General features: G+C 40.8%; 1 long non-coding RNA gene and 1 pseudogene across 2 annotated transcripts in view; both read right to left on the minus strand.

The window, feature by feature from the left end:
- The window catches only part of LOC132659957 (uncharacterized), a 96,888-nt gene extending 86,554 nt beyond the window's left edge, over nt 1-10,334 (minus strand). For both annotated transcript variants that reach the window (XR_009601050.1, XR_009601049.1), the window contains exons 1-3: nt 10,177-10,334; nt 6,017-6,128; nt 4,698-4,769 (exon numbers count right to left, since the gene is read on the minus strand). This is a non-coding gene — a long non-coding RNA (uncharacterized LOC132659957). The remainder of the gene's footprint in view (nt 1-4,697; nt 4,770-6,016; nt 6,129-10,176) is intronic.
- LOC105611521 (destrin-like) lies at nt 158-1,487 on the minus strand (annotated as a pseudogene).
- Nucleotides 10,335-18,424: the final 8,090 nt, after the last annotated feature.

Here is an 18,424-nt window from a genome sequence, read left to right on the forward strand (position 1 = left end):
TCCAAACAGGCATTTGGCCAGTAAGAATTTAATTTCACACCAATAAAATTTTAGAGTTTAGATTTATTTAGGGCCATTTGCACATGTTCATAGAACAGTTTACCACCCCCCCCAAATGACAAGACAGCTCCCCTTCACCGAGTCCCTATATTCTGCTTTACTTATATATAGCAAGAGGATAACATTAAACATGGAAGCTTTTGATTTGTGGCACCAGATGATGGTCTACACAGGACATCCTTCAAAAGCTACAATTAGGGATCCACCTAGCTTTTCAGCAATACAAGCTCGATTGAGGTCTTCTGGCCTATTTGCTTGACATTTGTGTTCTATGCCTTGGAACTTCTTTTTGATGGCATCCTTGGAGCTCCCATAGATCATTTCACTCTTCAGAGGAGATAGTTCTGGTGCCCACAGGAAAAACATCAACTCCTCTTTTCTGGATTCCTTTGTTTCAAAGCTTGCATCATACAGAGCATATCAACAATCTTTTTCAGGAAGCATCCCCACAAAATGCTTGAAAGGATCGGTTTTGGTGACACCAACATCTCCCACCAAGATCTCCTTGCCTTCCTCCACAATGATGCACTTTTTGTCTGCACTGAGACACATGATGACAGCCTTCTTTCTGTTCTTGATTTCTTCTGGCAGCAAGCACTTCCGAACTTTCCTGTCATAAAGAATGCAGCATACTTCATCGGCAACGTACACTCCTGAGGTTATGTTTGCCCTGGCAGTCGCAAAGGAGAGGGAACCGGCCGGCTCCAAGTCTACAGAGCGTCCTTCTCACAGGAGCTGGGTGAGCCTCCCGGAGGGCGGGAGGGCACCTGGACCCTCTCCCTGGTTTTTGTTTGCTTGCTTTGGTGTTTTGTTGTTTTTGTTTTGGCCAGTGCCATGCGGCATGAGGGATCTTGGTTCCCCGACCAGGGATCAAACCCTTGCATTGGAAGCTCTGAGTCTTAGCCACTGGACAGCCAGGGAAATCTCTCTACTCCCTGCTTCTATGAGTTTTACTATGTTAGACTCCCCATGTTAGTGGAATCATGTAGTATTTGTTGTTCTGTGACTGGTTTATTTCACTTAGCATAATGTCCTCAAGGTTTGTTCATACTCTTATGTGTATAAGAACTGTCATTCTTTTTGAAGGCTAAATAACATTCCATTGTAAAGATATACTACTTCTTTATCCATTCATATGTTGATGGACATTTAGATATTTCCACACCTTGGCTTTTGTAAATAAGTAATGCTGCAGTGAACATAGAGTTGCTAGTATCTTTTCAAGATTCTGATTTCAATTCTTCTGGAAAAATACCAGATGTGGGACTGTTGGATCATATGGTAGTTCTATTTTTGAGAAAACTCCATACTGTTTTCCATAGTGATTACACCATTTTTCATTCTCAAAAACAATTATTTACAAGGATTCCAATTTTCCCATGTCTTTGCCAATACTTACTGTCTTTTGATTTTTTGATAACAGCCATCCTAACAGGTATGAGGTGATATTGTAGTTTAGTTTGCATTTTCCTGACAATTAGTGACCTTAAGCATCTTTTCATATAGCTGTTGGCCACTTGTACATCTTCTTTGGAAAAATATCTATTTAGTTCTTTTGCCCATTTTTTAATCTGGTTATTTGCTTTTTTGCTATGAATTGCAACAGCTTCTTACACATTTTGGATAATAAGCTCTTATCACATAAATGGCTTGCAAAAATTATCTCTTATTCTACTGGTTATCTTTTAATTTTGTTCATTCTTTCCTTTGATGGTTCAAAATCAGGAAAGTAGTACGTCAAAGCTATATATTGTCATCCTGTTTATCTAACGTATGCAGAGTACATCATGCAAAATGCCAGGCTATATGACTCATAAGATGGAATCAAGATTTATAGGAGAAATATCAATAACCTCAGATATGCAGATACCACCACCCTAATGGCAGAAAGCAATGAGGAACTAAAGCGCCTCTTGATGAAGGTGAAAGAGGAGAATGAAAAAGCTGGCTTAAAATTCAACATTCAAGAAACTAAGATCATGGTATCCAGTCCCATCACTTCATGGCAAATAGATGGGAAAAAAAGTAGAAATGATGACGTACATTATTTTCTTGGGCTCCAAAATCACTGTGCACAGTGGCTGCAGCCATGATATTAAAAGATGCTTACTCCTTGGAAGGAAAGCTATGACAAATCTAGACTGCGTATTAAAAAGCAGAGACATCACTTTGCCAACAAAGGTCTGTATAGTCAAAGCTATCGCTTTCCCAGTAGTCATGTACAGATATGAGAGTTGGACTATAAAGAAGGCTGAGTGCTGAAGAATTGATGCTTTTGAATTATAGTGCTGAAGAATACTCTTGAGAGTCCTTTGGATAGCAAGGAGATCAAACCAGTCAATTCTAAACAAAATCAGTCCTGCATAGTCATTGGAAGGACTGATGCTGAAGCTGAAGCTCCAATACTTTGGCTACCTGAGGCAAAGAGCTGACTCAATGGAAAAGACCCTGATACTGGGAAAGATTGAAGGCAGGTGGAAAAGGGGGTGACAGAGGATGAGATGTTTGGATGGCATCACGGACTCAGTGACGTAAGTCTGAGCAAATTCTGGGAGATGAAGGACAGGGAACCCTGGCATGCTGCAGTCCATGGGGTTGCTAAGAGCTGGACATGACTTAGCAACTGAACAACAAGGAGGAGACATGAAAACTAAAAGCACCACTGTCTCCTGACTTGAATCCAGAAACAGAAAAAGCACAGCGGAAATACCGGGGAAATCTAAATAGTCTGTAGTTTAGTTTACAGTGTTTGTTAAACTAATCTTAATTTTTACTTTTGGTCCCTGTTCCATGGCTATATGAGCTGTTAACATATAGGGAGACTGCATAGAGAGTATTATTGGAACCATCTGTACCATCTCTGCAACTCTTCTGTAAGCCTAAAATTATCAACATAAAAAGCTAAAAAAAAATTTAGCTTCAGCAAAATACAGGGGGGTATACTAAGCAATGCTGCTGCTGCTAAGCTGCTTCAGTCGTGTCCAACTCTGTGCGACCCCAGAGACAGCAGCCCACTAGGTTCTCCCATCCCTGGGATTCTCCAGGCAAGAACACTGGAGTGGGTTGCCATTTCCTTCTCTAATGTGTGAAAGTGAAAATGAAGTCACTCAGTCGTGTCCGACTCTCAGCGACCCCATGGACTGCAGCCTACCAGGCTCCTCTGTCCATGGAATTTTCCAGGCAAGAGTACTGGAGTGGGGTGCCATTGCCTTCTCCGTACTAAACAATAATTAATTCAAATAAATGGGTCTAAATCTCAGGTAACTGAAACCCAAAATAAAAACAAGTCATCAGTATCCAGTTATTACTTTTCACCCACACAGTTTGAATGTCCAAGTTTTCCAAACTAAAATCTCACATGAGTCATGAAGAGTGAGTAAATATCTACTTTTACACCTTCAGGAACACAATTCTGTATTTAAATTTAGATTCTATGAGAAAGATAAATTTAACTTAAATCATGTTTATTTACACTACTTCTTCCAAGTTGTAAATTCACTGTTAAGGACTGTCTGTAACCAAACAAGAATTTCAGCTTGTAGTTATAGGAACTTACATGGCTATGATACATAGCAGTGTTGAATCCTCCCAGACTAAAATGGTATAGGTGGATTCAAGGCAATGGCATAAGTACAGAAAGCACTGTCAGAAATGTCTGATGCCAAAGACAATGAGTATTTGTAATATAGCACTTTTTTAGGATACTCTGAACTGCTTTATATCTTAAAATGCCTAAAAATCAATACTCTTTACTTAAAGCAGGTTTATAAAATGTTCTTTAGAGGCTTAAAAACAACAAATGTAAATCCAATTTACCCATACTACAAAAAGTAAATTAAACTCTTAACAGAAGTAGAGAAGGTCCACCTAAAGTCTTATGGACAGAAATTCATGTCTATATAACAGACTGCTTTGAAGTTTGTTCAAATATTAGTAAATTAACATTACAGAAAGCTTTTTTTAAATTTAAATTTACTTATTTTAATTGGAGGCTAATTACTTTACCATATTGTATTGGTTTTGCAATACATCAACATGAATTCACCATGGGTATACACGTGTTCCCCATCCTGAACCCCCCTCCCACCTCCCTCCCCGTACCATCCCTCTGGGTCATCCCAGTGCACCAGCCCCAAGTATCCTGTATCGTGCATCGAACCTGGACTGGCAATTCGTTTCTTATATGATATTATACATGTTTCAATGCCATTCTCCCAAATCATCCCACCCTCTCCCTCTCCCACAGAGTCCAAAAGACTGTGAAAGCATTTTAATATGTTTAAATAAATTTATTTATATTCAAAATCAAGTATCTCAAAGACATACCTCAAACATAACACATAATAGTAACTCAATGATTAATATTTCTTTAATTAATATATGAAATAAATTAAAAGATTGTTTCACTAGATCAAAAGAAAATATGAATATTATAGCCAACTTTATTTAATCCCGTTTTGTTTTCTAAAACTCCAAAATTAACACAGGGATTAGGAAAGCAGAAAAATAAGAAAAATAATTTTGCCTGGTTCTTTTATAGTGTTAACCTATATTTGCTTAAAATGATAGAAGAAAAGTGTTATTAAAAACATTGGCATAATCATATATCAGAAAAAAACCTTTTTTTATCCCTTTACCTCTCTGAGATTTTCTGGGCTTCTCTGCTTAGATCGAATGAACAATGTTTTCAGCTTTTCCAAATCTTTGCTCTGTAAAACAAAGTGTATTTACATTGATCTGCCACCATGGACGCAATTTCTTCTAAAAATTTGGAAAGGATTTATAGCCTGGATAACAGACTGTTACATTTATGCAATACTGACTTCTATCTCTGCATAGACATTTTATTGAAATAAAGAAACAGATTTACTTAGAACTTCTGAAGCACTAAGTGTGGGATTCACTGGTCATGTTATATTGGTAGACAAATTTGATTATAACTAAGACAACAGGACCATTAAAGCAAATTGAGAGTTGTTTGTATGACGAAGTGATATTTCTTGTTATGAGTATGAGAGACCCCACGAGTGTAGCTTATACTCGTGTCAACTCAGTTGAATAGTGGTCACCTGCATCAGACAGTGAAACTATACGGAAGTACTTTTCTTTTTATCTACAGAATTCAGTTTCAAAATAGTGTTACTGACTGAAGGCTATCTTCTAAGACAATCCCCTGGAGAAGAGAATGGCAACCCACTCCAGTATGGTTGCCTGGAGAATCCCATGGACAGGGGAGCCTGGTGGGCTACAGTCCATGGGGTTGCAGAGTCAGACACGACTGAAGTGACTGAGCACGCACACCTACTATAATGTCCAATAAATAGTTGTTGAAAAGGAAGTTGTTTCCTTTAAAAAAATATACAAACAATAATAGGATCAACATAATTGCACACACAAATCTGTGCACTTAGCCAATTATTCCTGTGACATAAATTTCGAAAATTGGCATGGCAGAGACAAAGGTATGCACATTTTGAATTGTAAAGCATATTGCCAAACTGTCCTCCAAAATCCCTGTAGAAATTTACATTACTACCATCAACGGATAAAAGTATCCATTTCTTTTGTATCTTTGAGATATTGCTCATTATCACCCTTTTAAAAAAATTTTTAACCAGAATGATGTCATTATCATTCATCACTTTTACAATTAGAAAAAATTTTTTTTGAGATATTACAGGTTTTGCTATTCTTAAAACTTGTTGTTTAGTCACTAAGTCATGTCTGACTCTTTGTGACCCTGGACTGTAACTCGCCAGGCCCCTCTGTCCATGGGATTTCCCAGGCAAGAATACTGGAGCAGGTTGCCATTTCCTTCTCCAGGGAATCTTCCTGAACCAGGGATTGAACCCACATCTCCTACACTGGCAGATGGATTCTTTACCAATAAGCCACCAGGGCAGCCCATTCTTAAAACTAAATAGCTATTAATTAGCATGAAGTTAAGAATACTAACCAAGTTATGTTTAGAATAATTGCTCATGCTGAATTACAGTTCATTGGCTGAATGGTTTTTTATGTTTAAGTAAAATAGTGCCCATTCTTCTGCTCAGCTCTTTTCAAGGTACCTGAAGGAGAGACAAAATAAGTTTATTGTTGTTGAGTTGCTAAGTTGTGTCTGACACTTTGCGACCTCATGGGCTATAGCCTGCCAGGTTCCTCTATCCATGCTGCTGCTGCTAAGTCGCTTCAGTCGTGTCCAACTCTGTGCGACCCCATAGATGGCAGCCCACCAGGCTCCCCCGTCCCTGGGATTCTCCAGGCAAGAACAGTAGAGTGGGTGGGTATAAGTAAATAGAAAAGGGTATATAATAAGTACTTACTTGATGGAGAATAGTGTAAAGATGAACTGACTAGAGTAGAACATACATTAGAGCAAGTTAAGATGAGGGGAAAATTCTAAGGTGTGGGTTCAAAAGACAGGATGGAATTGGGAACTTACTACGGAGGTGGTACATGTTGCTCTGACAAATGAAGTTGAAAGGTGCTGTCTTGCTATTCTAGAATTGCATTTCCAAAAGCTCACACCCCAAACTCAGTGTGTCCAAAAGAAAACTCATATTCTATGCCTCTTTTCCACAGAACATTCAGCTAATTGTGGATCCAGGCCATGATGCTATAGCTAGACTTGCACTATTCAGTATGTACATACAGTTCATACAAATGGAGATGAGCTATAAGTACTCACTGGATTCCAAAGATTTAGTATAAAACAATGTAAAATATGTCACTGTAATTTTTATATAGATTACCTATTGAAATGAGATTTTGAAGACATTGAGTCGAAAATATATTACTATAAAATAATTTCACTTGTTTCCCTCTCTCTTTTTTAAAATGAGGCCATTGGAAATTTAAAATTAAATGTGTGACTCATATCTGTGGTTTGCATTATACTTCTGTTGGACAGCAATGATCTAGACAATTGAGATCTAGATTGCTAAGATCAAGGGCTAGATTATGAAGCTAACCATCAGTTGCTGTGCTCTAAGAATCTTCCAGAAAGAGGCAAAAAAGTGAGAGGTGGAAGGAGTTAGCAGTGAACTGGGTTTGGCTTGAACTTTGAGGAAACAAAAAAGGGGATTTCCAGACATGGGAGAAAGGCTCATAAAGCAAAGATAGAAAGTGAAGTGAAGTTGCTCAGTCGTGTCCGACTCTTTGCAACCCCATGGATTGTAGCCCACCAGGCTCCTCCATCCATGGGATTCTCCAGGCAAGAGTACTGGAGTGGGTTGCCATTTCTTTCTCCAGTGGATCTTCCCGACCCAGGAATCGAACCCAAGAGACGCTTTAACCTCTGAGCCACCAGGGAAGCCCATAGGTTTTAAATGCCAGATTATCTAGAACTACTGCTTTCACTGTGTTATCTCTGCTGCTTTTGCCAGAGCTTTCAGCAGTGCCTCGGAACATTCTAAACACGTCTGAGCTGAGCTGATATAGCAAACTTGAGCCAAAGGGTTAAAATGGGAAAGTATGTCCCCTGTATCCAGCAGCAGCCAGTAAGAGGGCATGAACTTAAAGGGCAGAAATCAGTTGCCCCACCCTCCAGGAGATTCCTTTTCCAGTACCAGACTGGGAGTTCTGAGTTTGGGTGGAAAGGTTTATTTGTATGTTTTTATTTAGACTGTGCATTTCAAGGATGGCATTACTCCCTCACAGGGCCTCCTTTAATTGTAACAAAACCCCAGGCTATCCCAAAGTTTACCTGAAACTCATCAGAATTTGCCTCACACATGGACTCTTTGCCTTGATGCCAAAGTTGTCATCAGTGTCCAGCTTTGTACCCATCTTCTTTATTACATGCAGATGGCAGGCTGGCTGGCCCTAGTTACGTCAACTTCCCTCATGCTCTTACCCAGTGGAAATCCCTGCATGCCCCACTACTGAGCAATTGAAGCTCATGACCTCTGAGGTTTTCTTCAACCTTATGTTACTAAAACAAAAGCAGTGGTTGCCTGGAACCAGAAAGAGGCTGAAGAAACTTTGAAGAGTGATGTACATTTTCATTATTTTGATTGTGGTGAGGGTTTGTGGGCATATGCACAAAACAATTTATCAAAATATACACTTTCACCATGTCAATTATACCCCCCATAAAGCTGTTAAAAACAGTATTAATATATTTCCTCCTCATAATCAGGTTCATCAATCAAGAAATCAATGAATACTCATCTATTACCTACTCTGGCCACGTCCATCCCTGGTAGGAATAGTGTTTTTTCTGGCCAAACAGCATCTTAAAGAAGCCATATTGTTATTTTCTTTATGCAAATAAAATAACATTTTAGCAGCATAACTTCCTTTATATATCTCTTTATATGTTAGCCAGAAGAGAAAGTCAATTGATAGAGACATGCTTAAAACTGATGGATTGTATTTCTATAGAATTTCCGCTAGGAAATTAAGAATAAAACTCTGAAAACTTCACAACCCAGTACAGGCATACTTCATTTTATTGTACATCACAGATACTGTTGGTTTGCTTTTTTTTTTTTTTTTTTCAAACAAATTGAAGGCTGTGGCAACCCTGCATTGAGTAAGTCTATCAGCAAAAAGATTACAATTTGCTGAAGGCTCAGATGATGGTCAGCAATTTTTAGCATTACTTTTTAATTAACGTATGTACATTATTTTGGACATACTGCTTCTGCACACTTAACAGACTAGTATAGTGTAAATATAACTAACAGTATAGTGTAAATATAACTTATGAACAGGAAAACAAAAAAAATTCATGTGAATCAGTTTATTGTGATATTTGATTTATTGCTGTGGTCTGCAACCGAACCCAAGGTATGCCTACTGCAGAGCAGAGCAGTTGTCTCAGGTTGAGATTCGCAGAAACACACCCTGAGACAAAGACCCTTGTGTGCAATGATGGGCGGTTCTCAGCTGAAAACTATAAGGAAATGTGGCGACCAGGACAGCAAAAGGCAAGAAGCAAAGACATGAGCCCAGCTGTAGCCGACCCCATCCCATGGGCAGCTGTAGACCATGAATGCACTGCAAAGCGGTTCCCCTTGGAGCAGGCAGGTCACCAAAAGTCTTGGAGTGTAACCACTGGGGCTTTTCGTGGCAAGGCAGCTTCCATCAGTGAGGGCAATTCTTGAAAGGAGGTGCAACTGTGAGCTGTTAGGAGCCTATACTTGCAGTAGCTGGAGAACGGGGCATTTACCCACTTGAAAAACTCTTGTTTTTGCTTTCTCCTCTGTAAAATGGGACTATAACAACAGCAGCTACTTCATATACTCATCAAAACTAAATAATAATACATTAAAGCTCTCAAAAGAGCACTCGGTATTAAAATAGTATATGCAATTCACTTAGAATCGCACATAGCATATACTCAATAAATATCACAATGTTATTGCTGCTGTTGTCTCTTCAGAGGTGGCCACACCAGGCCTCTCATTGCCCAGGTGCAAGCCAATGCCCTACACAGCTGCACACCCAGGAGTGAGATTTTTGCCCAAGCGTTACTCAAGGGCAATCTAAAGATTTCACTTCTACGTGATGCCTAAACACAACCATTTTATCTGACATTTTCTCTAAGTTCAGAATCAAGCAAGAATAACTTTCCTCTTTCTCCTCAAAGAGGGGGAAAGGTGCAACCTCAACATTAGCTGATTTTTATTTCTCTGGGAGGTCCTCAATAGACGGTTTTCACCTAGTGTCAGAAAAAAACAAACCAAACACAAACCCCCCTCTCTCACCTACACTGTGTGGCCCCAACTATGAAACCAGTCTTCCTCAAGCAGGAGAGAGTTCCCACAACCACACACCATACTTGGAGCACCATTTAAATCCCAGGGACCAATTCTTGCGTTCTCCAGAGGCAAACATCGAAATATTAGACTCGTGCTTTGCTTCCCCTAATTTTGGAAAACAAACTGACATCTTTTTCGTATCTGACTAAAGAAACTGGGATGGGTCAGCGGTGACTAGACAGGGTTCCCAGGAGAGAGAAGGAATTGCCAGCGAACTCGAGAAGGGGACTGGCCTCGCTGAGACGGCTGGTTCGCCTCCGGTCAGGCGCCTTTTCGGAACCAGCACTCCAGGGGAAAACTCCGTGGGAGAGGAGGCCCTGGCCGCTGCAGGCACCTGGGCGGCTGTTACCTTTTCATGCACCGGGTCAGTCCGTAGACGTGCTCCATCCAGGATGTTGGCCGCCCGCGGGAGCCTTCCCCTGACCCCCGCCCGGCGCGGCCGGGACGAACCCGAGGGGCTCGCCTTCAGACTCACCTTCCCCGCGACCGGCGCGCTCGGCGCCCTCTAAACAGGCGGCGGGGGCGGGCTCGCCTTTGGCCCCGCCTCTAGGTCGGGTTTCCTCCTCTGGTTTTTGTTCAGTCGCCAGGTCGCTGCCGACCCTTGGCGACCCCGTGTACTGTAGCCCGCCAGGCTCCTCTGTCCATGGGGATTCTCCAGGCAAGAATCCTGGAGTGGGCTGCCATGCCCTCCTCCAGGGGATCTTCCTGACCCGGGGATCTATCCCAGGTCTCCTGCCTTGCAGGTGGATTCTTTACTGTCTGAACCACCACGGAAGGCTTCACCCTTCCATAGGTGAATGTATTCACTCATCTGGAAGCTCTCCAAATGCTGCTATTGGGGTTATGGAAGCTTCCTCAAGTAGGCACAATGAATTATTAACTCCGTTTTCATCCCCTTTCTCCTCTCTGGAGAAGTAGGGAGCCGGCTTGAAAATTTCAAGCTTCCAAGTATGATGTGGTTCTTTCTGATGACCAGCCCTCATCCAGGAGCCATCTAGGAGGCCACTGATTCTATAGATTAAAAGATGCTTCTTAGTGCTCTTGTCCCTTAGGAATTCACAAGGGTTTGGGGAGCACTATGCCAAGAACCAGGGACAGAAACCAAAATATATATTTTCTGTTTTCTCATACACAGACTCTAGCCTATACCATATATGATGCATCAGATACACTAAATATTACATTGCATTTATTAAAGAATGTCTACAGTGCTTTATAATTTCTGATAATGAAGAGTTTAATGTTGTCTGAGACCAGTCACTGAACATGTTAGAAACAATATTTTATCAGTCAAAACTTTATTTAAATAAACTTTTTAACCTACTTCGCTTTGTCGCTGAGGGAAACATAAATTTTTATTCTCTTCTTTTGCCATAACAGTAGTATAGACTGTTTAGAACATACAATGTTGTTAAGTGTATATGAAATATGTAGCTCTTATGTAGCTCTTAAAACTGCTTTATATTTTTTATCAACTTCCAAGAAGACATTTCATTATTAGAAAGTATGGAAACTTGTTATGCAAATAACAAATATTTTGCAAACATTCTAAGCTCCACAAATGTTTAATAATAACAATTTCATTGGCACACTTTCAGTTCAGTTCAGTTCAGTCTCTCAGTTGTGTCCGACTCTTTGTGACCCTGTAAATTGCAGCACGCCAGTCCTCCCTGTCCATCACCAACTCCCGGAGTTCACTCAAACTCACGTCCATTGAGTCGGTGATGCCATCCAGCCATCTCATCCTCTGTCGTCCCCTTCTCCTCCTACCCCCAATCCTTCCCAGCATCAGAGTCTTTTCCAATGAGTCAACTCTTCGCATGAGGTGGCCAAAGTACTGGAGTTTTAGCTTTAGCATCAGTCCTTCCAAAGAACACCCAGGACTGATCTCCTTTAGAGTGGACTGGTTGGATCTCCTTACAGTCCAAGGGACTCTCAAGAGTCTTTGATTTCCATTTCATATTTTACAGGCCAATATCCTACATATATATATATATATGCTATTGGCACCTTTAATATGAAGATTCATATTGTTGTTTTCCCAAAGCAGCTGTGGAAAAGTTTTATTGCATCTAAAAACAGATGTTAAGATTCAATGATGTATTTAAGAGACAATACAAATCCTTTCACAAAACTATTTTTTTCCACTTTCCATTGCAATGAAAGAGCATGAAGATTCAAGTTGTCAGCTTCCTTTCCTATAATAGTTTGAATGTTGAAGGACACAGTGATTTTTGTATCACTAGCCAAAGGAGTCGGAGAAGGCAATGGCGTCCCACTCCAGTACTCTTGCCTGGGAAATCCCATGGACGCAGGAGCCTGGTAGGCTGCAGTCCATGGGGTCGCTAAGAGTCAGACACGACTGAGTGACTTCACTTTCACTCTTAACTTTCATGCATTGGAGAAGGAAATGGCAACCCACTCCAGTGTTCTTGGCTGGAGCATCCCAGGGACGGGGGAGCCTGGTGGGCTGCTGTCTATGGGGTCGCACAGAGTCGGATACAACTGGGGCGACTTAGCAGCAGCAGCAGCAACCAAAGGAGTGGACATTCTTGTCCTCAGACTGCTCAGCTGTAGGGGCCTTCTGATGTCCATTATCCTAAAATGAGAGAACTGAATTATCTAAATTTCTCTCCATCTCTGTAATTTTATTATTTTTAATATTGTATGTTCTATACAATGCCAAGAACAACAAACAGTAACATTTTCTAAAGATCATAAATATTAGAGGAAGGAATCAATAAGCAAGTATATTACATTGTATAACATTTTCTTTACCATGCCATCACACCAGTTTTTAAAAGTTGTGTTGTGTAATTCCACTACTTCAATTTTGTACATTTTTAGTACAATACCTAGAAAAATTGCAAATTTGACAATATAAATACATGTTTTTAAAATCTCATGTTGGTATTCCCTTTTCAGATGAAAACTCACCTGAAAGAGTAAATCTATGAAAGCCATTGTTGCTTGTATAATTCAACTTAATTTTTTTAAAGCAGTAAACACAATCAAGATTTTTTTTAAATAGGAGAGTATATGGGGATAAGTACAAAGATACCCACATCTCTTAAGATTTAAACTGATTATGAACCTGAAGCAGATCATGGTTATGAACATAGGTCTGTCCAATTAGTTCTAAACATTCACTGAATTTTTGTGCAAAATCAGATCTAATGAATCAGATCACATCCCTAGATACTGCAACAGACTTTTATCCTGAGGCTGATCCTTGACTCAGTGAATGGCACCACTCTGTCCACTTGTCCAAGGCAAAGTTCTGAAAATCACTCTCAACTTCTCCCCCTTTCCAGTCCCTCTCATATCCGTTCTTCCTGCAGCTACCAGAATGGTCTTAATAAAATGCAAATTTTTATATATGTCCCTCCTTTGCTAAAAAGCCTTAAATGTTCCCTACTGGCTTGAAGATAAACACCTAACTTCCCTCCACAAACTTCCAAGGCTCTTTCCACTTGCCCCCCACACTTCCCTCTAGCCTCTCTTCTCTTCGCCAAGTCCGTCTCTCCATCTCCAGCCATGGCCCTTTGCCCAGTTACTCGGACTTCCCCCAGGTACGAGAATGTCTTTTGGCCCACTCAACCTGAAATTCTCTTTCGCCCTTTCATCCCTGGCTAGCTCCTACTGTCCCATCAGGCCTCTGATTTGATGACTTCCTCCAGGTAGTCCCACTGGCCCTCATAACACCACACTGTAACCCCACTACAGCCCTTAGCATACAGTATAGTAATCACCCGTTTTCCTCCATTTGGCCACTAGACTAAGCTTCTCACCTGTGTGCCCTGGAGGAAGCTGTGTGTAGTAAGAGCCCAAGCTTTCAAGTCAGAAAGACCAGTTCCTACAAGTATAAGTTGTGGGTACCTCAACAAGTTTTTCAGAGAAGGAAATGGCAACCCACTCCAGTGTTCTTGCCTGGAGAATCCCAGGGACGGCAGAGCATGGTGGGCTGCCATCTATGGGGTCACACAGAGTCGGACACAACTGAAGCAACTTAGCAGCAGCAGCAAGTTTTTAACCTGTCTGGGTCTCAGTTTCCTATCTATAAAGAAAGGAGACCATTATAAAGATTAATGAGGCAACATGTAAAGTATTTGCACACAGCCAAGCACTTATTGGGCTTCCCAGGTGGCGCTAGTGGTAAAGAACCCACCTGCCAATGCAAGAAATGTAAGAGACACGGGTTCAATTCCTGTGTTAGGAAGATCCCCTGGAGGAGGGCATGGCAACCCACTCCAGTATTCTCCTCTGGAGAATCCCATGGACAGAGGAGCCTGGAGGGATATGGTCCATAGGGGCACAAAGAATCAGACATGACTGAAGCAGTTTAGCATGCGCTCATACAAGCACCTGCTGCTGCTAAGTCGCTTCAGTCGTGTCCGACTCTGTGCGACCCCATAGACGGCAGCCCACCAGGCTCTGCCGTCCCTGGGATTCTCCAGGCAAGAACACCGGAGTGGGTTGCCATTTCCTTCTCCAATGCATGAAAGTGAAAAGTGAAAATGAAGCTGCTCAGTCATGTCTGACCCTCAGCGACCCCATGGACTGCAGCCCACCAGGCTCCTGCATCCATGGGATTTTCCAGGCAAAAATACTGGAGTGGGGTGCCATTGCCTTCTCCGAATATAAGCACCTAGTAGATACTAAATAAATAGCAGTTACAGGTGGTAACAGTTCTGCTGCCAAATCTCCTCCATAAACTGGAACTCTCCTCTTATCACTACCAAGTAGACAGATGAAAGAGAAAACTGATTTTTCTGACCCTCTTCCAAAAAGGTCCTCATTAGCTATATGTACTTAAGGAGGTTATCTGACTGGTTTTCATGCCTCAGTTTCTTTATTTGAACATGCCTCATGTGATCGACCTAATCATATGATACACATGAAAGTATTTTTAACAAACACAACATCTTGAAATGATACATTCCTTTGCTTATTATCAACTGAAAGAAAATTAATTTGGGGGGGGGGCCAAAATTTTTCGGTTTGCAGGGTCTTAGTTCCCCAACCAGGGATTGAACTGGGCCCTCAACAATGAGAATGCAGAATCCAAACCACTGGACTGCCAGGACAATTCCCTCAAAGAAATATGATTTTAAAACATTAAAATATTGAATCTAATTGTAAGCTAAGAGACCATAAATAATGTAAAACTGTAAACCCTCACTTTCAGTCATGACTCTTAATATTTTCCTTTCTGTACTCTTTTTTGCCAGAAAAGAAGTTGTAAAGCAGGTTGTCGGGAATTTCACCATACCTTCTGCCCCCATGTGTTATGACAGTAGGGAACCAAGCAAGTAAGCAGCTAGTAGAGGAAGCCTCAGTAGTTAGGAAAATCTATATTCTGTGCAGCACAGCCTAGCATAATTGAGATTAGATTTTTTACACTCTATCATCCATCTTAGACTCACAGACTATTAGAACTAAAAAATACGTTAGCATATTGGAGAAAAATGGAAGATCAAGTACATATTATATATTTAATTTCCTTCCCTCCAAATTCTTCCAAAATGACAGTAAAAAGATAGTGTTAAGATACACAAGATGAAAAGGATGAGAGAAGAAGCATAGCAACAAAATACTGTAAGCCTGAAAACAGTGAATGAATGGTAATTGACTCAGATACCTCACTTAGACCTAAATCCTGAAGCTGCAGAGGGAAAGCTGAGAAGCAATCCAGTTCCATTACAGAATGCCAGAAAGATCCAGATCAAGGGTGGCAGCGCCAAGTGCCTCTGAAATAGGGGCAAACAGAGGACAATTGAGGGAATAAATTGATTTCTGTTTAAGAAGCAGTTAGACCCTCAGATCCCTCTCTCCCATTCAATGTAGCAGATCAGATGTTTCTCCACCACCCCATACAGATTCTGGAAGTTTACTCTGTGGAGATAGAAAACAGAGCTTCTGGACTAGGGGACGCTCAGCCCAGGTGAGAGAACCTCAGTACTCAGAAGCGCTAACAGAATGTATACTGAATGTTGACAAGATCCTACACACAGCCCTCCCCAATATTTTTTTCTGAATGAGCTCCAGTTGAAGGGAATCAGGGCTATATCTTTGAAGCAGGAAATTGGAAAATGTTTTTCTAGAGAACCCAGTGTTCTTGCCTGGAGAATCCCAGGGACGGGGGAGCCTGGTGGGCTGCCGTCTATTGGGTCACACAGAGTCGGACACTACTGAAGTGACTTAGCAGCAGCAGAGAACCTGGGTAGTAGTCCAAAATAATATCTATAGATTCAACCAATTTTTCCGGCCAGGTCATCCTTTGGTGAATCTCATAGTCAACAAACCCAGAGCTTCCAATCTGCTCAGAGCCCTTAAATATGAGCAGACAACCAAGGATCACCAGATCACCAAAGGAAAGTCTGTGGCACAAAAGACAGAAACTAAAACAAAGGAAGAGGTTGGGGGGAGCCAGCTTGGGAAAAAAAGAGACCCTGGAGGCAAAATAATGCCTTAAATAGATGTAGTTAAAGTGCCCAGACAGAGAGGAAAATTTATTTCACCCAAGAAAAAGAACAAGGCACTATCCAACTTCAAGACTTACTATAAATTTATTTAGTAATCAAGACAGTAAGGTATTGGTGAAAGAATGAGCAAAAAGACCAATGGATCAGAATCAAGAGCCTAGAAATAGACCCCTATAAATACAGTCAACTGATCTCTGAGAAAGGAGTAAAGATGGTCTAATGGAGCAAAGATAGTCACCTCAACAGACGGTGCTGGCACAGGTACACATCCACATGCAAAAAAAGGCGTATAGACACAGACCTTACACCTTTCACAAAAACTAACTCAAAATGGATCACAACCTAAATGTAAAACACTAAACTATTAAACTCTTGGAAGATAACAGAGGAGAAAACCTAAGTGACCTCGGATACAATGCTGTCTCTTTAGATACAACATCAAAGACAAAATCCATGAAAGAAAGAATTGATCATCTGGACTTCAATAAGATTAAAAGCTTCCGCTCTGTGAAAGACAATACCTAGAGAATGAGAAGACAAGCCACACACTGCAAGAAAATACTTGCAAAAGACACATCTGATAAAGGACTGTTATGCAAAATATATGAAAACTCCTAAAGATCAACAATAAGAAAAAGACCAACTCAATTTAAAAATGGACAAAAGACCTTAACAGACACCTTATCAAAGAAGATATACAACCGACTCATAAGTATATGAAAAGATACTCCACATCATATGTCACCAGGGAAGTGCAAATAAACAATGAGCTACTACTACACACTTATTAGTGTTGCCGAAATCCACAGCATTGAATGAGAACATGAAATGCCAACAAGAATGTGGAGCAACAGGAGCTCTCATATACTGCTAGTGGGAATGCAAAAGTGGCACAACCACTTTTGAAGACAGTTTTTTCTTACAAGGTTAAACATATTCTTACTACACAATCCAACAACAATGCTCCTTAGTATTTACCCAAAGCAGCTGAAAACTTATACCCACACAATAACCTGCATAAGGTATTTATAGCAGCTTTGCTGATAATGGCCAAAATTTGGAATCAACTGTGATGGCCCTCAGTAGGTGAATAGATAAACTGTAGTACATCCAGACAATTGAATATTTTTCAGTGCCAAAAAGTAGTGAGCTATCAAGCCATGGAAAGACATAGAGACATAGAGTAATCAAAAAATGCATAATACTAAGTGAAAGAAGCTGGTCTGAAAAGGCTCTATGATTCCAACTGTTAATATATGACATTCTAAAAAAGATGAAACTATGAAGGTAATTGATCAGTGGCTGCCAGGGGTAATGGTGGGTGGGAGGGGAAATGAATAAGCAGAACACAAAGGATTTTTAGGGCTGTGTAAATACTTTGGACAATATTACAGTGATGGGATTTGTCATTAAGCATTAGTCCAAATATAGGGTGTACAACACCAAGAGTGAACCATAATGTAAGTTATGGACTTTGGGTGATTATGATGTCAACATAGGATTATCCTTGGTTACACCAAGTACCACTCTAGTAATGTTGATGTTGGGGGATTATCCTTGGTAACACAAAGTACCACTCTGGTAATGTTGATGTGTGAGGGCAGGGAGTATATGGAAAATCTCAGTACTTCCCTCTCAGTTTTTTTGTAAACTTAAATCTGCTCTAAAAAATAAAGTCTTCTAAAAAAGACAATGTTAAAAAAAAAATAGGTTCTTTTGAAAAAGAAACATGAATGTTTGATACAATCAACCAAAATTTCTTGGAAATTACATGTATAGTTCAGTTCAGTTCAGTTCAGTCGCTCAGTCGTGTCCGACTCTTTGCAACCCCATGAATCGCAGCACGCCAGGCCTCCCCGTCCATCACCATCTCCCGGAGTTCACTCAGATTCATGTCCATTGAGTCAGTGATGCCATCCAGCCATCTCATCCTCGGTCATCCCCTTCTCCTCCTGCCCCCAATCCCTCCCAGCATCAGAGTCTTTTCCAATGAGTCAACTCTTCGCATGAAGTGGCCAAAGTACTGGAGTTTCAGCTTTAGCTTCATTCTTTCCAAAGAAATCCCAGGGCTGATCTCCTTTAGAATGGACTGGTTGGATCTCCTTGCAGTCC

Source organism: Ovis aries, chromosome 6 (assembly GCF_016772045.2).
Source record: "Ovis aries strain OAR_USU_Benz2616 breed Rambouillet chromosome 6, ARS-UI_Ramb_v3.0, whole genome shotgun sequence".
In the NCBI taxonomy this organism is placed as follows: domain Eukaryota; kingdom Metazoa; phylum Chordata; class Mammalia; order Artiodactyla; family Bovidae; genus Ovis; species Ovis aries.